Raw genomic sequence first — 18,419 nt, 5'->3', positions numbered from 1 at the left:
TCGGGGACAGCCTGTTCTTTGTTATAACAGCGACTCGAAAAGGCTCCCTCGGGTCCTCGGTGTCACTGATCTGCGGGAAGTCGGAATCGGACTCGGTGAACGTGGGTTGAATTGCCCGAACATTCCTGCGAGGCTGGCTGAAGCGATGTGAGTTGGCAGGCTGAGCTGCTCGACAGCAGGCAGCATAGTGGCCAAGTATGCCACATCGTAGGCATTGTCGTGATTTTGCAGGACATTGCCGCTTTAAATCGGCGGAGCCACATTTGCCCATACGTCGTGACATCAGTACGCTCGTTGCGCCACTGCGCATGCGTAGTGCGGTCCTGCATGGTGCGCGCCTGCGCATCACGTTCCTCCATGTAACCGTCCCCTCGTTTGGCGCGTACAAGCGCGGGAGGCTGCGAAAAGCGTGCAAAATGGCTGCCCTCATCCAGGCTGCAGCCTTGGAGGTGTTCAATTGTTTGGACCCGTTCCGCCTCGTGGGGACCTTGCTGCGCCGTTTCAGCCGCCTGTATGTGGGAGTACCGGCTGGTGGCATTTTCATGCAGGACACAGGTCTCGATGGCAGTCGCTAGGGTGAGTTGCTTAATTTTGAGGAGCTGCTGACGCAGGGGGTCTGACAGAACACCAAATACGATCTGGTCACGTATCATGGAGTCTGAGGTGGACCCATAGCCGCAGGACTGCGCAAGGATGCGGAGGTGTGTTAAAAAGGATTGGAAAGGCTCGTCCTTACCCTGCAAGCGCTGCTGGAACAGGTATCTTTCGAAGCTTTCATTGACCTCTATGCTGAAGTGGGTATCGAATTTGAGGATAACCGTCTTGTACTTTGTCTTGTCCTCATCGTCTGCGAATGTGAGGGAGTTGAAGATGTGGATGGCGTGTTGCCCGGCCGTTGAGAGGAACAGAGCAATCTTCCTGGTCTCGGAGGCGTTCTCCCTGTCCGTGGCTTCGAGGAAGAGCTGGAAGCGCTGTTTAAAAATCTTCCAATTGACCCCGAGATTGCCGGCAATGCGGAGCGGCGGCGGATGGTTGATGTTCTCCATACTTCAGGATGCCGGAATGCTGATTAGTTGCAGGTGGGTCTCAGAAGTGCTAGTATGCAACCACTCCTTGTACCATGATGTGTTGTGTGTTCTGGATCACAAACAGGTCACCAACACTGGAAGTGGTGCAACTCTATTTTATTATAAGGTTAACTATATTGACATACTTGAACTGTGGGTAAATGCAATACCAGCTTTAACTGTTGACCCTTGCCTAGTCCTAACCAGGTGATGCACTCAGCACATGGTCAATGTCTGTGTTGCAGGCTGTGAGCTCTGTGCTCCGAGCTGGCTGCTACTAGAATGTGCGGGAACTCTCCTGTCCCCTGTCTTTATAGTGCGTGTGCTCTCACTGGTGATTGGCTGCGGTGTTGTGTATGCTGATTGGTCCCACTGCATGTCCACCAGTGTGTGTGTGTGTGTCTGCACCATAATATACTGGTGTATATTATGACAGAGTCAATGAAAGAAACAGCTGGCAGGGATTGTCTAAGTTTGGGTAGGTCTGGTATTGCAGTGGGTTGTGTCCCTACCTGCAGTGGAAGCTCCTGGTTCAAGTCCCACTTCAGGACTTTCGAGAAAAAAGTCCGGAATGATTCGTGCCCGTTTTCTCGCGGGCGTGGGGACATAGCCCCATTACTGGAGACTCCAGCTCATGAAAAAGTACTGGCAAAGAAAATCAAATAAAATCCATTGATGTTTTATAAATACTTAAACAGCAAAAAGATATCTAAAGGAAATAATAGGGTTGAGTAGACACCAAAAATATAAATATGTCGGGGTGGCATGGCGGCACTGTGGTTAGCACTGCTGTCTCCCAGCGCCAGGGATCCAGGCTCAATTCCGGCCTGTGTGGGTTTTCTTCCGGGTGCTCCGGTTTCCTCCCAAAGTCCAAAGGTATTTAGGTTTGGTGGATTGGCCATGCCAAAATTGCCCCTTAGTTCCAAAGGTTAGGCAGTTACAGGTTTGCAGGGGAGTGGGCCTAGGTAGGGTGTTCTTTCGGAGGTCGCTGTAGACTCAATTTGCCAAATGGTCTCCTTCTGCACTGTAGGATTCTATGATTCTATGATAAGCGGAAGACGTGAGCATGGTTCCTGTGGTGTTGGGTGCTCTGAGGTACAGACGAACCAACACGGTTGCGGTATCTTCGCTTGGGCCATTTCACTGGTGATCTCCTCCCGTTTGGGTATGGGATAATGTTCCCGCATAATGTTATTATTGAGGTCTTTGGGGTCTATACAGATGCGGAGCTCGCCAGAGGGCTTCTTGACACACACCATGGAACTGACCCATGGCGTGGGCTCCGTGACCCTGGATAGGACCCCTTGGTCCTGGAGATCCTGCAGCTGCAGCTTGAGGCGGTCTTTAAGTGGCGCAGGAACCCTGCGAGGTGCGTGAACGACCGGGATGGCGTCCGGTTTGAGGCGAATTCGGTATGTGTATGGCAGTGTTCCCATGCCTTCGAATGCCTCCTGGTTGTGGGCGAGGAGCGATTGGAGTTGTGCGTTGAACTTTGCATCCGGGAAGTCTGGCGAGAGAGAGAGAATTTGTTGCACAAGGTGGAGAGCCTTACATGCCTGTGCACCCAGCAGGGAGTCCTTCGATGAGCCAACTATCTCGAACGAGTGTGGCCGTGTGTGTTTTGTGTGTCACCTGGAGCTGGCAGGATCCCATGGCCGGGATAATGTTCCCATTGTAGTCGACCATCTTGCACCGGGATGGCTGGATTGGTGGTCTGACCTTCATGGCATAGAATGCTGACCATGCTATGAGGTTGGCAGAGGCGCCAGTGTCCAGGCGGAAAGTGATCGGCGATCGGTTGACCGTCAGGGTGGCACTCAATTCATCGGCCGGATTGATGGTGTTGACCCGGTTCACATCAATGACCGCGACCCGGAAGGCGTCTTGGTCATCTGTGTCATCGGTTTAGATGTCGTAATGTGGAGGCTGGATGGTCCGCACGTGTCTGCGAGGTTGTCAGAGATGTGGAAGATCCACAGGTTGAGCTGCTCAACAGTAGGCAGCGTAGTGGCCCATCTTGCCACAGCGTAGGCATTGTCGGGTTTTTGCAGGACATTGCCCTTTTAAATGTGCAGCTCCACAGTTGCCGCACGTCATGACGTCATGGCGTTCGTTACGCCGCTGCGCATGCGCAGTTCAGTCTTGCGTCGGTGGCGCCTGCGCAGCACGTCCCTCAGTGTTGCCGTAGGTTTTGGCGCGCACAAACGCGGGAGGCCTCAAAAAGTGCACGAAACGGCCGCCCTCGTCCGGGCCGCAGGCCGGGAGAAACTCGATTGCCTGCATGTGTTCGGCCTCGTGGGCGGCCTGGCTTGCCGATTCGATCGCTTGGGACCCCCTCCATGCCGATTCGGTCGCCTGAAATTGGGCGTTGCGGCTGGTCGCATTTTCACGCAGGACACAGGCTTCAACTGCAGATGCTAAGGTCAGGCCTTTAATTTTTAGAAGCTGCTGGCGTAGGCCACTGGAGGCAATGCCAAAAATGATCTGGTCCTGGATCATGGACTCAGAGGTGGTGCCGTAACCGCAGGACTGCGCGAGTATGCGGAGGTGCGTCAGGAAGGACTGAAAGAGCTCATCCGTACCTTGTAGGTGCTGCTGAAAGATATACCTCTCAAAGCTTTCATTGACCTCAACGTTGAAGTGCTGGTCGAGCTTGAGGAGGACCGTGTCATATTTAGATTTGTTCTCGCCTTCCGGAAACACCAAGGAGTTGTATACATTGATGGCGTGCTGACCTGCGGTAGTGAGGAGCATGGCAATCTTTGATTCGTCCGAGGCGCCCTGTTTTTCGTTGACTCGCATGAACAGTTCGAATCGCTGCTTGAAGAGCTTCCAATTGGTGCCCAGGTTCCCAGCAACTTGCAACGGCTGCGGTTTGTTGTGGGTGTCCATGGCTCAGGATGGCAGATTTGCCGGTAAGTATCGATTCACTCACTGGTACCATGTGGTGTTGGGAGCTCTGAGGTACAGATGAACCAACACGGTTGCGATTGGTACAACGCAGTTTTATTCCAACTAATTATTTACACATCTGACTTGGTATTCACCACGTGGTGAATGTGTGAGTGTCTTGTTAATGAGGTCCTGGCCTTGTCCTGTCTCCAGATGGACTGGCCAGCAGGTGTCGTGTTTCTTGTCTTATACTGTATCTGCTCTTGTCTGTGATTGGCTGTCGTGTTGTGTGTGCTAATTGGTCTGTTGGTCTGTCTATCATGATGTGTGTGTTGTGATGTGTGTTTGAATATCATGACAGTTCCTACTGAGTGCTTTGAAACTATCTTCGCCAAAGAAGGTTAGGGGGACAATGCAGACAAGTAAGAAATAGTGCACATGGTGAGAGAAGAAACATTAACTAGTTTAGCAACAATGAAAGTGGTTAGAACTCAGGCTTAAAAGAACTATAACCCAAAACATTAAAGGAAACTAGGGAGGAACTAGTGAAGGGCCTATCCATCCTCCCTGGCCACGGCTGGAACTGGCTGGAGGACTGTTGACATTGTACGTTGTTTAAAAGGGGGAGAAGAGACAGACTGAGAAATTACAGACCAGTCAGCTGAGCCTCGGCGATGAGAACATTATTGAAAGAAATGCTAGAGTGACAAAATAAATCTTCATTTTGACTCGGATTAATCAAAGACAGTCAGCATTGGATTTGTCAAGGGATTGTTGCATTTGACTAACATGACTGAATTTCCAAGGTGGTAGCAAGTGGGCTCCAAGAGGGCAATGCATTTGATGCCATCTTTATGGATTTTAGCATGGCTCCTGATTAGGTCTCACATGGAAAACTGATAAGAATGTTAAAAACCAATAGGATCCAAAAGAATGTGGTAAGTTTGATCCACAGCTGGCCCATTGATAGGAAGTAGTATAAATCCTGTGCAAGTGTCAGAATGATGTTTTTCAACTGTTGTGAATGTAAGAAAAAAGGATGCTTAACTCTCAATCTGATAGTGCCTTGGTTTTAAAATGTTTTAAAATCCTCCCGAGGCCTCACCCTCCTTATCTCTGTCACCTCCTCCAGCCACACCACTCGCACTACTCCCACTCCCCATGCCCGTCTCCAGTTCTAATCCTTTCACCAAAGACTGTTCACCATCTACAAGGCCCAAGTCAGGAGTGTGAAGGAGTATGCTCCCCTTGCTTGGAGAGTGGTTTTATGTTGGTGAACCATGGACTAAAATCGTACCCAACACTTTTAGTAAATTATCCTTGCACTGGAGACCTTCATGCCATCAACCTTGGCTGGATTTGAAACAAAGTTGGAAGAGATGAAAGGGCAGTATCAGTGCCACTCAATTGCCCATGTTTTTATCCCACTCAGATTCCATGACCTACTTACCTAAGTCTAAACACAATGGGGTGAATGCGCCACCAGCGGGATTCTCCAATCCGCCAGCAGTGCACCCCCGGTGGTGTGGGGTGGCTAAGATGGGAAATACGGGGAATCCCGCTACCAGTGACAGCACTGCCGAGAAACATGTGGCTGGGGAGGCAGCAAATTCACCCCAATGTCTCAAATGATCAACTGCCCAGGGAATCTCCAGCAAACGTAACAAAGTTCCATTAGACATCTTTGTGAAAAAAATACATGGTTGGAATGAATGATAGTCCTCCTTTTATGACATCTTAATTGCATCTTTTGCAGATACAGAGTCTGCATGTATGTTAACCAGGAGGTTTTAAAATATTACTGTAACAGATATACATAATACAATTTTCCAAAAATTTCCTATATTCATCACAACTGTGGAATCTGCTACACCGGCCAAGATTATCAGACACATGTTATGGAGAAAACCTTGCACCTTTGTCCAGGTTACAATGTGAGGTTCATCTTCCAATGGTGTTACTGGGGCATTTTGACAACGCCCTCTAGATTCAAGAATGAAACGAGCTGTACTCTGCAGAGATTTCTCATCCTGCCACCTGAATCATGCATGTTGCTTATCGCAGCAACAAAGGCAGATTAATGATTATGATTTTTTTTCTTCAAAAAAAAACCAAAATATAATCACAATATTGAGACATCTTTAACTCTAAGCAATGCCATTGCTCCGAGCAATGAGCAGCTTAATATGCTCACAAGATTAATGCCAGTCTTCGGATCTGGATGAAGGGCTGGCTAATGACTCCTTCTAATCAATCTTTCATTGTAATCGATTGCTACTGAAGTAACTAATGTTTTATTCACTGTTTCAGTCAGTTGGTATGGTTTAATTTTCCCCCCGTCTCTCTGTAATGTTTCCATGTCAGCACTTCCTTGCAGAACGGATTGATTTCAAAGGATGAAAGGATCTCTCAATTGCTGTGTGCTCCCAGCGAATGTGGCCTTTGTAGCTCTTTCTGTCATGATATTTAGATCAGCATATCATGGTGCAATCAAACACACACTGATGGACATGCAGTAGGACCAACCAACACACACACAACATCGCAGCCAATCACCAGTGAGGGCACAAGCACTATAAAAACAGGGGACACTACAGTCCCGCTCATTCCAGCAGCAGCCAGCTCAGAGCACCGAGCTGAGAGCCTGCCACTCAGACATTTACCATGTGCTGAGTACCTCACCCAGATAGTCATAGGACAGGGTCCACAGATTAGCTGGTAATGCACGTACCCAAGTTAGCAGTGTGCTGTTTACAGTTAAGTAGTTAATAAAATTGAGTTACACCATCTCCTGCCATGTTGGATCGTTTGTACATCAGAACACCCAACACGACATGATACCAGAAGTGGACGCAAGCCAGCACCTGTGAGACCTACCTGCAACATATCAGCAATCCGCCGTCCTGCACCATGGAGAACATCAACCCGCCGCCGCCGCTCCGAATCGCTGGCAATCTCGGGGTCAATTGGAAACTGTTCAAGCAGCGCTTCCAACTCTTCCTCGAGGCCACAGACAGGGAGAATGCATCGGACACCAGGAAGATTGCCCTTCTTCTCTCCACGGCGGGGCAACACGCCATCCACATCTTTAACTCCCTTACATTTATGGACTGCGAGGACAAACCAAATACAAGACAGTGCTCCTGAATTCGACGAACACTTCAGCGTTGAAACAAACGAAAGCTTCGAAAGGTACCTGTTCCAGCGGCACCTGCAGGGTAAGGACGAACCTTTCCAGTCTTACTTAACTCAGCTCCGCATCCTCGTGCAGTCCTGCGGCTATGGGACCACCTCTGACTCCATGATACGCGACCAGATAGTTTTCGGAGTCATGTCGGACATACTGCGCCAGCAGCTTCTTTGGGTCAAGCAACTCACCCTGGCAATTGCCGTCGAGACCTGCGTCCTGCATGAGAACGCCACCAGCCGGTACTCACACATCCAGGCGGCCGAACCGGCGCGGCATGGGCCCCACGAGGCGGAGTGGGTCCAGACGGTCGAGTACCTCCCGGGCCGCGGCCTGGAGGAGGCCGGCCATTTCACGTGCTTTCCGAGGCCTCCCGCGCTTGTACGCGCCAAAAGAGGGGACGCTGATGCAGAGGAACGCAATGCGCAGGCGCGCACTACGCAAGACCGCACCGCGCATGCGCGGTGGTGCAACGAACACACTGACGTTAGGACGTGCGGCAACTGTGGCTCCGCCCATTTAAAGCGGCAATGTCCTGCCAAAGCGCGACAATGCCTAGGCTGTGGCAGGCTTGGCCACTATGCTGCCTGCTGTCGAGCAGCTCACCCTGCTAACTCGTACCCATTTAACCAGCCTCGCAGAAACGTTTGGGCAATTCAACCCACGGTCACCGAGTCCGATCCCAACGTCACATAGACCAGAGACACTGAGGACAGGGAGCCCTTCCGTGTTGCTGTCATCAACAAGAACAAGCTGTCCCCGAGTCGAATGCACCAGCCGCTGTCAGTGCACAGCATTGATCCGGACGACGAGTGGTGTGCCACCCTGACGGTCAACCGATCCCAGATCAGATTCCACCTGGACACTGGTGCCTCCGCCAATCTCCTCGCATGGTTAGCATTCCAGACCCTGAAGGTTAAACCACCTATTCTGCCATCCAACTGTCAACTCGTTGACTATAATGGCAACGCCATCCCCGCCACGGGGTCGTGCCAGCTCGAAGTGACACACAACTCACGTAAAGCCATACTACCATTCAAAATCGTGGGCTCCTCAAAGGACTCTCTGCTAGGCGCACAGGCGTGCAAAATCCTCCACCTCGTTCGGCGTGTACACTCTCTCTCTCCAGAAGGCACGTCCGATTTCCCAGATGCAGACTTTAGGGTGCAGCTCAACTCAATCCTCGCGCACAACCAGGAGGTTTTCGAGGGCATGGACACCCTGCCCTACACGTACAAAATCCGGCTTAAACAGGATGCCACCCCGGTAGTTCATGCACCTCGCAGGGTCCCAGCACCCCTCAAGGACCGCCTCAAGCAGCAGCTGCAGGACCTTCAGGACCAAGGAGTGCTTTCCCGGGTAACGGAGCCGACTCCATGGGTCAGCTCCATGGTGTGCGTCAAGAAGCCTTCCGGCGAGCTCCGGATCTGTATAGACCCGAAAGACTTAAATCGCAACATAATGAGGGAACACTACCCCATACCCAAACATGAGGAGATCATGTGCGAGATTCCTCGGGCAAAAATATTCACCAAGTTTGATGCCTCAAAGTGCTTCTGGCAGATTCAATTGGATCAGTCCAGCACGAAGCTGTGCACTTTCAACACTCCATTTGGCAGATACTGCTACAATAGGATGCCAATTGGCATCATATCGGCCTCTGAAGTGTTCCATCACACGATGGAACAGATGATGGAGGGCATCGAAGGGGTGCGCGTCTATGTAGACAACATCATTATTTGGTCCACCACACCGCAGGAGCACATCAGTCGCCTCCAGCGGGTCTTTAAACGGATACGGGACCAGGGCCTGCGTCTTAACCGAGCCAAATGCTCTTTTGGACAAACCGAGCTGAAGTTCCTGGGGGACCACATCTCCCAGTTGGGGGTGCGGCCGGATGCCGACAAGGTGGCAGCCATCACGGCCATGCAGAAGCCCACAGATAAGAAGGCGGTGCTACGCTTTCTCGGAATGGTCAACTTCCTGGGGAAGTTCATCCCCAACCTTGCTTCCCACACTACAGCTCTCCGGCACCTTGTCAGGAAGACAACTGAATTCTAGTGGCTTCCCACCCACCAGCGTGAATGGGAGGAGCTCAAGGTCAAGCTCACCACCGTCCCGGTACTGGCGTTTTTCGATCCTGCAAGGGAGACAAAAATCTCGACTGACGCCAGCCAGTCCGGCATTGGGGCAGTCCTCCTGCAATGGGATGACGCCTCATCATGGGCCCCAGTCGCCTATGCGTCACGGGCCTTGACCGCCACAGAGCAGCGCTATGCGCAGATTGAAAAGGAGTGCCTAGGCCTGTTGACTGGCATTGACAAGTTCCACAACTATGTGCATGGCCTTCCCCAGTTCACCGTGGAGACTGACCATCGCCCGCTGGTTGGCATCATTCAAAAGGACCTCAATGATATGACCCCTCGCCTCCAGCGCATTCTGCTCAAACTCCGGATGTGCGACTTTCAACTTGTCTACTCCCCGGTTAAGGACCTCATCATAGCAGACGCTCTGTCCAGGGCAGTCAACACGCCGTCCGACCCTGAGGGGTTCGTTTGCCAAGTCGACGCACATGTATCCTTCACTTCTGCCAATCTGCCGGCCACTGATGCACGCCTGGCCCACATTCGCCGTGAGACTGCGGCTGACCCCCTTCTGCAACGTGTGATGCACCGCATGACAGACGGGTGGCTCAAGGGACAATGCCCACAGTTTTACAACGTTCGGGACGACTTGGCAGTCGTTGATGGTGTCCTCCTGAAGCTGGACCGGCTTGTTTTAGAACAACTGCACGAAGGCCATCTCGGCGTTGTGAAGTGCCGGCGGAGGGCCCGAGAGGCTGTGTACTGGCCGGGAATAAGTGAGGACATTGCTAACACTGTGCTCAATTGCCCCACCTGTCAGCGGTTTCAGGCGGCACAACCCCGTGAGACCCTTCAGCCCCATGAGTGGTCACGTCTCCCTGGTCGAAGGTGGCCGTGGACCTGCTCCATGCGCTCGGCAGGGACTACATCATCATCATCGACTACTTTTCCTGCTATCCAGAGGTCATCCGCCTGCATGACACCATGTCATCGGCTGTCATCCGGACCTGCAAAGAGACCTTTGCTCGCCACGGCATTCCGCTCACCGTGATGTCAGACAATGGCCCCTGCTTTGCGAGTCAGGAATGGTCGTCCTTCGCCAGCTCATACAACTTCACACACGTGACGTCCAGTCCTCTGCATCCTCAGTTGAATGGCAAAGCAGGAAAGGGCGTCCATATCGTTAAAAGCTCCTCTGCAAGGCTGCTGATGCAGGATCTGACTTCTGCCTCGCCTTGCTGGCCTATCGCTCGGCCCCACTGTCCACAGGCCTATCGCCGGCCCAGCTGCTTATGGGTCGCACCCTCAGGACCACTGTGCCATCCATTCACGTCCCAGACCTCGACCATGCTCCGGTACTTCGGCGGATGCAGCAACAGCGTGAGCAACAGAAGGCGACACATGATGCTCGCGCGACTGATCTTCCTGCCCTGGCGCCTGGAGATAATGTCCGCACACACCTTCCGGAGGGCGGCAGGTCGGCAACCACTGAGGTTCTCCGACAGATAGCTCCCCGCTCGTTCCTGGTTCATCTGCCTGATGGCTCTATTCGCCGCCGCAATCGGCGTGCCCTTCATCTGGTTCCGCGCTCGCTACGTGATCCTGCACCGGTGCCACACCCTTCTGTTGTCCCTACAATGGACTTTGTTGACCTTCCGGACACCCTGCATCCTCCTCACTCGACCGTGGCCTGGCCCATTCCTCAGCCGGTGTATCCTGACCCACCCTTGAGGTGGTCAACCCAAATTCGTCGCCCACCTGAGAGACTTAATTTATGAACTTGTTCATATTGGACTCAGTGACTTGTTCTGACATACTGTTTCAGACTTTTTGCCATACTGTTTCAGATTTTGACTTTTTGCCATACTGTTTAAGATTTTGTTATTGTTTGTTTGTGACATTGGTTTTGTTCTTGGTGTAATATAGTTAGTTTCTGCACCTGGCACCTTCCTGTGTATATAGTATAGCCACATGTACATATTGTTGTAAATATTGCACACACATGATTAGATGCACTCACCACACTTCTTTATTTATTATTGTGTAGGCACATATTCTTTGCGAAAAGGGGGGATGTCATGATATTTAGATCAGCATATCATGGTGCAATCAAACACACACTGATGGACATGCAGTAGGACCAACCAACACACACACAATATCGCAGCCAATCACCAGTGAGAGCACACGCACTATAAAAACAGGGGACACTACAGTTCCCGCTCATTCCAGCAGCAGCCAGTTCAGAGCACCGAGCTCAGAGCCTGCCACTCAGACATTTACCATGTGCTGAGTGCCTCACCCAGATAGTAATAGGACAGGGTCCACAGATTAGCTGGTAATGCACGTACCCAAGTTAGCAGTGTGCTGTTACAGTTAAGTAGTTAATAAAATTGAGTTACATCATCTCCAGCCATGTTGGATCGTTTGTACATCAGAACACCCAACATGACACTTTCAATCCTGCAAAGTCACTGCCTCGTTGTGGTGTACCGATAGATCCAGGCACCGTACAGTGAACACCACATGGTTCACACTTTGACTGATCTCACCCTACTCATCCCAAAACACTTCACAGAGAGGTTGGAGCCGAGTGCAGGGACTCTTAGTGGTGCTTTTGGCCTCATGGAATCTTTTCTTCAGTACAGCAGTCAGTCAGAGAAAGGCTTTGATGGAGTAAATTGAAAGAAACTGTTTCCCCCTGGCTGAAAGGTCAGCGACCAGAGGACACGGGTCTAAGGTCATTGGCAAATAAGCACGATGGCCGGTGAGGAGGTTTATTTTTACACAGCGAGTTGTTAGGACCTGGAATGTTCTGCCAGAAAGGGTGAGTTCAATTGTAACTTGTAATGAGCTGCGCGGGACATATGGTGCGAGGATGATTGTTTTCCCCATGCTCGTTGAGGAGAACAAACTCTCCCGCTAGGGGCGGGGTAGCTCACCCGCACTTGTATAAAAGGTCGGCCACTCTGGAACCGACTGACAGGAGAGGGAATCTGGTGAGGTTCTACCGGTACGTATGTGTATAATTGTTGTAAAATAAATGTTGTTTACTTTTTCTTACTTTGGACTCCCCAAGCCTTATTAAAGTAACTCTTCAAAAGACAATTTGATAAACCCTTGAAGGGGAAAATTTTGCAGTGATTTTGGGGAAAGGACAGGGGGAGGGGACTAATTGGTAGCCTGATATAGCGAGTGCCTGACGATACCTAAAGGCAGCCTGCACTTCATAAAGGAGAATCCTCGATATATACTCAGAGACAGTGGTAAGAGATAGTGAAGATGTCTATCCCAGGATTCCTAAAATCATAGAATCACTACATTGCAGAAGGACGGCATTCGCCCATCAAGTCCTCACCGAGCCTCTTAAAGAGCCCACACTCCCACAACCTAACCTGTCGCTTTGGACACTATGGGCAATTATCATGACTAATCCACCTAACCACACATCTTTGGACTGTGGGAGGAAACCTGAGCATGTTGAGGCAACCCACTCAGACACCGGGAGAACGTACAAACTCCACACAGATGGTCACCCAAGGAATTGAAGCTGGACCCTGGTGCTGTGAGGCATTAGTGCTAACCACTGTGCCACTGTGCCACCCCAATTGGGTTGAGAGGAGGAGGATTAGGAGTGGTGATGACCTCATCTTGAATGGCTTCACCCCTTCTGGTGCCACACTTCTGCAATGGCTCTTCCCATACATAGTTACATAGAAAATACAGCACAGAACAGGCCCTTCGGCCCGCGATGTTGTGCCGAACCTTTGTCCTAGATTAATCATAGATTATCATTGAATTTACAGTGCAGAAGGAGGCCATTCGGCCCTTTGAGTCAGCACCGGCTCTTGGAAAGAGCACCATACCCAAACTCAACACCTCCACCCAACACCAAGGGCAATTTGGACATTAAGGGCAATTTATCATTGGCCAATTCACCTAACCCGCACATCTTTGGACTGTGGGAGGAAACCGGAGCACCCGGAGGAAACCCACGCAGACACGGGGAGGACGTGCAGACTCCGCACAGACAATGACCCAAGCCGGAATCGAACCTGGGACCATGGAGCTGTGAAGCAATTGCGCTATCCACAATGCTACCGTGCTGCCCTTAAGAACAAATAAATCTACACCAAATCATTTTACCGTCATCCATGTACCTATCCAATAGCTGCTTGAAGGTCCCTAATGTTTCCGACTCAACTACTTCCACAGGCAGTGCATTCCATGCCCCCACTACTCTCTGGGTAAAGAACCTACCTCTGATATCCCTCCTATATCTTCCACCTTTCACCTTAAATTTATGTCCCCTTGTAATGGTGTGTTCCACCCGGGGAAAAAGTCTCTGACTGTCTACTCTATCTATTCCCCTGATCATCTTATAAACCTCTATCAAGTCGCCCCTCATCCTTCTCCGCTCTAATGAGAAAAGGCCTAGCACCCTCAACCTTTCCTCGTAAGACCTACTCTCCATTCCAGGCAACATCCTGGTAAATCTCCTTTGCACCTTTTCCAAAGCTTCCACATCCTTCCTAAAATGAGGCGACCAGAACTGTACACAGTACTCCAAATGTGGCCTTACCAAAGTTTTGTACAGCTGCATCATCACCTCACGGCTCTTAAATTCAATCCCTCTGTTAATGAACGCGAGCACACCATAGGCCTTCTTCACAGCTCTATCCACTTGAGTGGCAACTTTCAAAGATGTATGAACATAGACCCCAAGATCTCTCTGCTCCTCCACATTGCCAAGAACTCTACCGTTAACCCTATATTCCGCATTCATATTTGTCCTTCCAAAATGGACAACCTCACACTTTTCAGGGTTAAACTCCATCTGCCACTTCTCAGCCCAGCTCTGCATCCTATCTATGTCTCTTTGCAGCCGACAACAGCCCTCCTTACTATCCACAACTCCACCAATCTTCGTATCGTCTGCAAATTTACTGACCCACCCTTCAACTCCCTCATCCAAGTCATTAATGAAAATCACAAACAGCAGAGGACCCAGAACTGATCCCTGCGGTACGCCACTGGTAACTGGGATCCAGGCTGAATATTTGCCATCCACCACCACTCTCTGACTTCTATCGGTTAGCCAGTTCGTTATCCAACTGGCCAAATTTCCCACTATCCCATGCCTCCTTACTTTCTGCATAAGCCTACCATGGGGAACTTTATCAAATGCCTTACTAAAATCCATGTACACTACATCCACTGCTTTACCTTCATCCACATGCTTGGTCACCTCCTCAAAGAATTCAATAAGATTTGTAAGGCAAGACCTACCCCTCACAAATCCGTGCTGACTATCCCTAATCAAGCAGTGTCTTTCCAGATGCTCAGAAATCCTATCCTTCAGTACCCTTTCCATTACTTTGCCTACCACCGAAGTAAGACTAACTGGCCTGTAATTCCCAGGGTTATCCCTAGTTCCTTTTTTGAACAGGGGCACGACATTCGCCACTCTCCAATCCCCTGGTACCACCCCTGTTGACAGTGAGGACGAAAAGATCATTGCCAACGGCTCTGCAATTTCATCTCTTGCTTCCCATAGAATCCTTGGATATATCCCGTCAGGCCCGGGGGACTTGTCTATCCTCAAGTTTTTCAAAATGCCCAACACATCTTCCTTCCTGACAAGTATTTCCTCGAGCTTACCAATCTGTTTCACACTGTCCTCTCCAACAATATCGCCCCTCTCATTTGTAAATACAGAAGAAAAATACTCATTCAAGACCTCTCCTATCTCTTCAGACTCCATACACAATCTCCCGCTACTGTCCTTGATCGGACCTACCCTTGCTCTAGTCATTCTCATATTTCTCACATATGTGTAAAAGGCCTTGGGGTTTTCCTTGATCCTACCCGCCAAAGATTGTTCATGCCCTCTCTTAGCTCTCCTAATCCTTTTCTTCAGTTCCCTCCTGGCTATCTTGTATCCCTCCAATGCCCTGTCTGAACCTTGTTTCCTCAGCCTTACATAAGTCACCTTTTTCCTCTTAACAAGACATTCAACCTCTCTTGTCAACCATGGTTCCCTCACTCGACCATCTCTTCCCTGCCTGACAGGGACATACATATCAAGGACACGTAGCACCTGTTCCTTGAACAAGTTCCACATTTCACTTGTGTCCTTCCCTGCCAGCCTATGTGCCCAACTTATGCACTTCAATTCTTGTCTGACAACATCGTATTTACCCTTCCCCCAATTGTAAACCTTGCCCTGTTGCACGTACCTATCCCTCTCCATTACTAAAGTGAAAGTCACAGAATTGTGGTCACTATCTCCAAAATGCTCCCCCACTAACAAATCTATCACTTGCCCTGGTTCATTACCCAGTACTAAATCCAATATTGCCCCTCCTCTGGTCGGACAATCTACATACTGTGTTAGAAAAGCTTCCTGGACACACTGCACAAACACCACCCCATCCAAACTATTTGATCTAAAGAGTTTCCACTCAATATTTGGGAAGTTAAAGTCGCCCATGACTACTACCCTATGACTTCTGCACCTTTCCAAAATCTGTTTCCCAATCTGTTCCTCCACATCTCTGTTACTATTGGGGGGCCTATAGAAAACTCCTAACAAGGTGACTGCTCCTTTCCTATTTCTGACTTCAACCCATACTACCTCAATAGGGTGATACTCCTCGAACAGCCTTTCTGCAGCTGTTATACTATCTCTAATTAATAATGCCACCCCCCCACCTCTTTTACCACCCTCCCTAATCTTATTGAAACATCTATAACCAGGGACCTCCAACAACCATTTCTGCCCCTCTTCTATCCAAGTTTCCGTGATGGCCACCACATCGTAGTCCCAAGTACCGATCCATGCCTTAAGTTCACCCACCTTATTCCTGATGCTTCTTGCGTTGAAGTATACACACTTCAACCCATCTCCGTGCCTGCAAATACTCTCCTTTGTCAGTGTTCCCTTCCCCACTGCCTCATTACATGCTTTGGCGTCCTGAATATCGGCTACCTTAGTTGCTGGACTACAAATCCGGTTCCCATTCCCCTGCCAAATTAGTTTAAACCCTCCCGAAGAGTACTAGCAAACCTCCCTCCCAGGATATTGGTGCCCCTCTGGTTCAGATGCAACCCGTCCTGCTTGTACAGGTCCCACCTTCCCCAGAATGCGCTCCAATTATCCAAATACCTGAAGCCCTCCCTCCTACACCATTCCTGCAGCCACGTGTTCAACTGCACTCTCTCCCTATTCCTAGCCTCGCTATCACGTGGCACCGGCAACAAACCAGAGATGACAACTCTGTCTGTCCTGGCTTTCAACTTCCAGCCTAACTCCCTAAACTTGTTTATTACCTCCACACCCCTTTTCCTACCTATGTCGTTGGTACCAATGTGCACCACGACTTCTGGCTGCTCCCCCTCCCCCTTAAGGATCCTGAAGACACGATGCGAGACATCCCTGGCCCTGGTACCCGGGAGGCAACATACCTTCCGGGAGTCTCACTCGCGACCACAGAATCTCCTATCTATTCCCCTAACCATTGAATCTCCTACAACTATTGCTTTTCTATTCTCCCCCCTTCCCTTCTGAGCCCCAGAGCCAGACTCCGTGCCAGAGACCTGACCGCTAGGGCCTTCCCCCGGTAGGTCATCCCCCCCAACAGCATCCAAAACGGTATACTTGTTTTGAAGGGGAACGGCCACGAGGGATCCCTGCACTGTCTGCCTGTTTGTTTTTTTCCCCCTGACTGTAACCCAGCTATTCTTGTCCTGTACCTTGGGTGTGGTTACCTCCCTGTAACTCTTCTCAATCACCCCCTCTGCCTCCCGGATGATCCGAAGTTCATCCAGCTTCAGCTCCAGTTCCCTAACACGGTCTTTGAGGAGCTGAAGTTGGGTGCACTTCCCGCAGGTATAGTCAGTGGGGACACCGGTGGTATCCCTCACCACCCACATCCTACAGGAGGAGCATGTAACTGGCCTAGCCTCCATCCCCTCTTACCTTAAAGAATATAGCTGCTGTGTGGACTAACTAGATCTCCGCCCTCCGACTCTGCTGCCAGTCAGCTACACTTCCTGTAAACTCCTGGCTCTCTTCGCACTCTTTGCGGAAATGTCGGAAACAAAATGAAAGGAGCACCTTACTCCCTCCTCACCTAACTCCCTCGGTCACCAAACTCTCACTATCGCACTCAAAAAGCACCAAATTCAGCACTCCCTCGGTCACCAAACTCTCACTATCGCACTCAAAAAGCACCAAATTCAGCACTCAGTGCAAACACCGTCTCCTCTAGTGATCCACCGACAGTAACGGTTGTATTTAAAGGGGTTAAAACCCCAATTGACAACAATTTAATGTTGCCCGGATGATTTTACACTGGTTGCAGGGCAACACGGGCAGCCAGACCATCCAAATTTGAGCTTTCTTCATGCTGGGGCAGGATAAAAGAGGCCTGCTCCAAACACTGGCTGAGGAGTTAGGTGTTTGTAGGGATGAGGTGAGTTGGTGTTCTGGAGTGTTGCTGGAGCATTTCTTGTGGTGGGATCATCAGAGTGTGAAACTCACAGGGCATTTCTTGCCTCAGGCATCAGAGGTTTGGGCCTCTCTGACACCCTTTGTACATGGGTGAGCCCTATTCGCCAACCTGCTGATTGGCATTGTCTACCTGGCAGGTGGAGGAAATGGGTACACTGCTGATCCGTGCTGTGCCCATTTATCAGAATAGTGCATGCCCAATGTCACCACACACCATTTACCAGTCATCCGGGTTGGGCGTGTGCCAAATAGTGAAACCATTCAAGTGTGAGGACATCCACACTCCTAAACCTCCTCCTCCCATTCCAATTCTCCATCACCCCACAATCTCTTCTGACTGAGAAACTGCGATGGTGAAAGCATTGTTGAAATTCCTGTCCCCTTCCCAACTCTTGGTAACTAATGAATTTTGAAGCGGGAGATGTGTGTGGGTGGGTTTTATTTGATTTGAATAATCCACAGCAAGCTTTTGGTGAGTTTAAAGAAAAAAAGGTGGTTGTTCGTTTAAGTGCTCACTCCAAAATTGAAGCACGGCACCCACTCTCACAATTGCATAGTCAAGGAAAGTACAGTTGGAGAGAATAGTTTTAGCTTATGAGGTTGAGATGGCAATTGCTGGAGCTTGGAGTTTCAAAATGCCAGCGCTGGTGCTAAACCAGCACAACATCATGACC

The sequence above is a fragment of the Scyliorhinus torazame genome, chromosome 8, assembly GCF_047496885.1.
Source record: "Scyliorhinus torazame isolate Kashiwa2021f chromosome 8, sScyTor2.1, whole genome shotgun sequence".
NCBI classification, from domain to species: domain Eukaryota; kingdom Metazoa; phylum Chordata; class Chondrichthyes; order Carcharhiniformes; family Scyliorhinidae; genus Scyliorhinus; species Scyliorhinus torazame.
Note: the sequence above shows the minus strand (reverse complement) of the source record.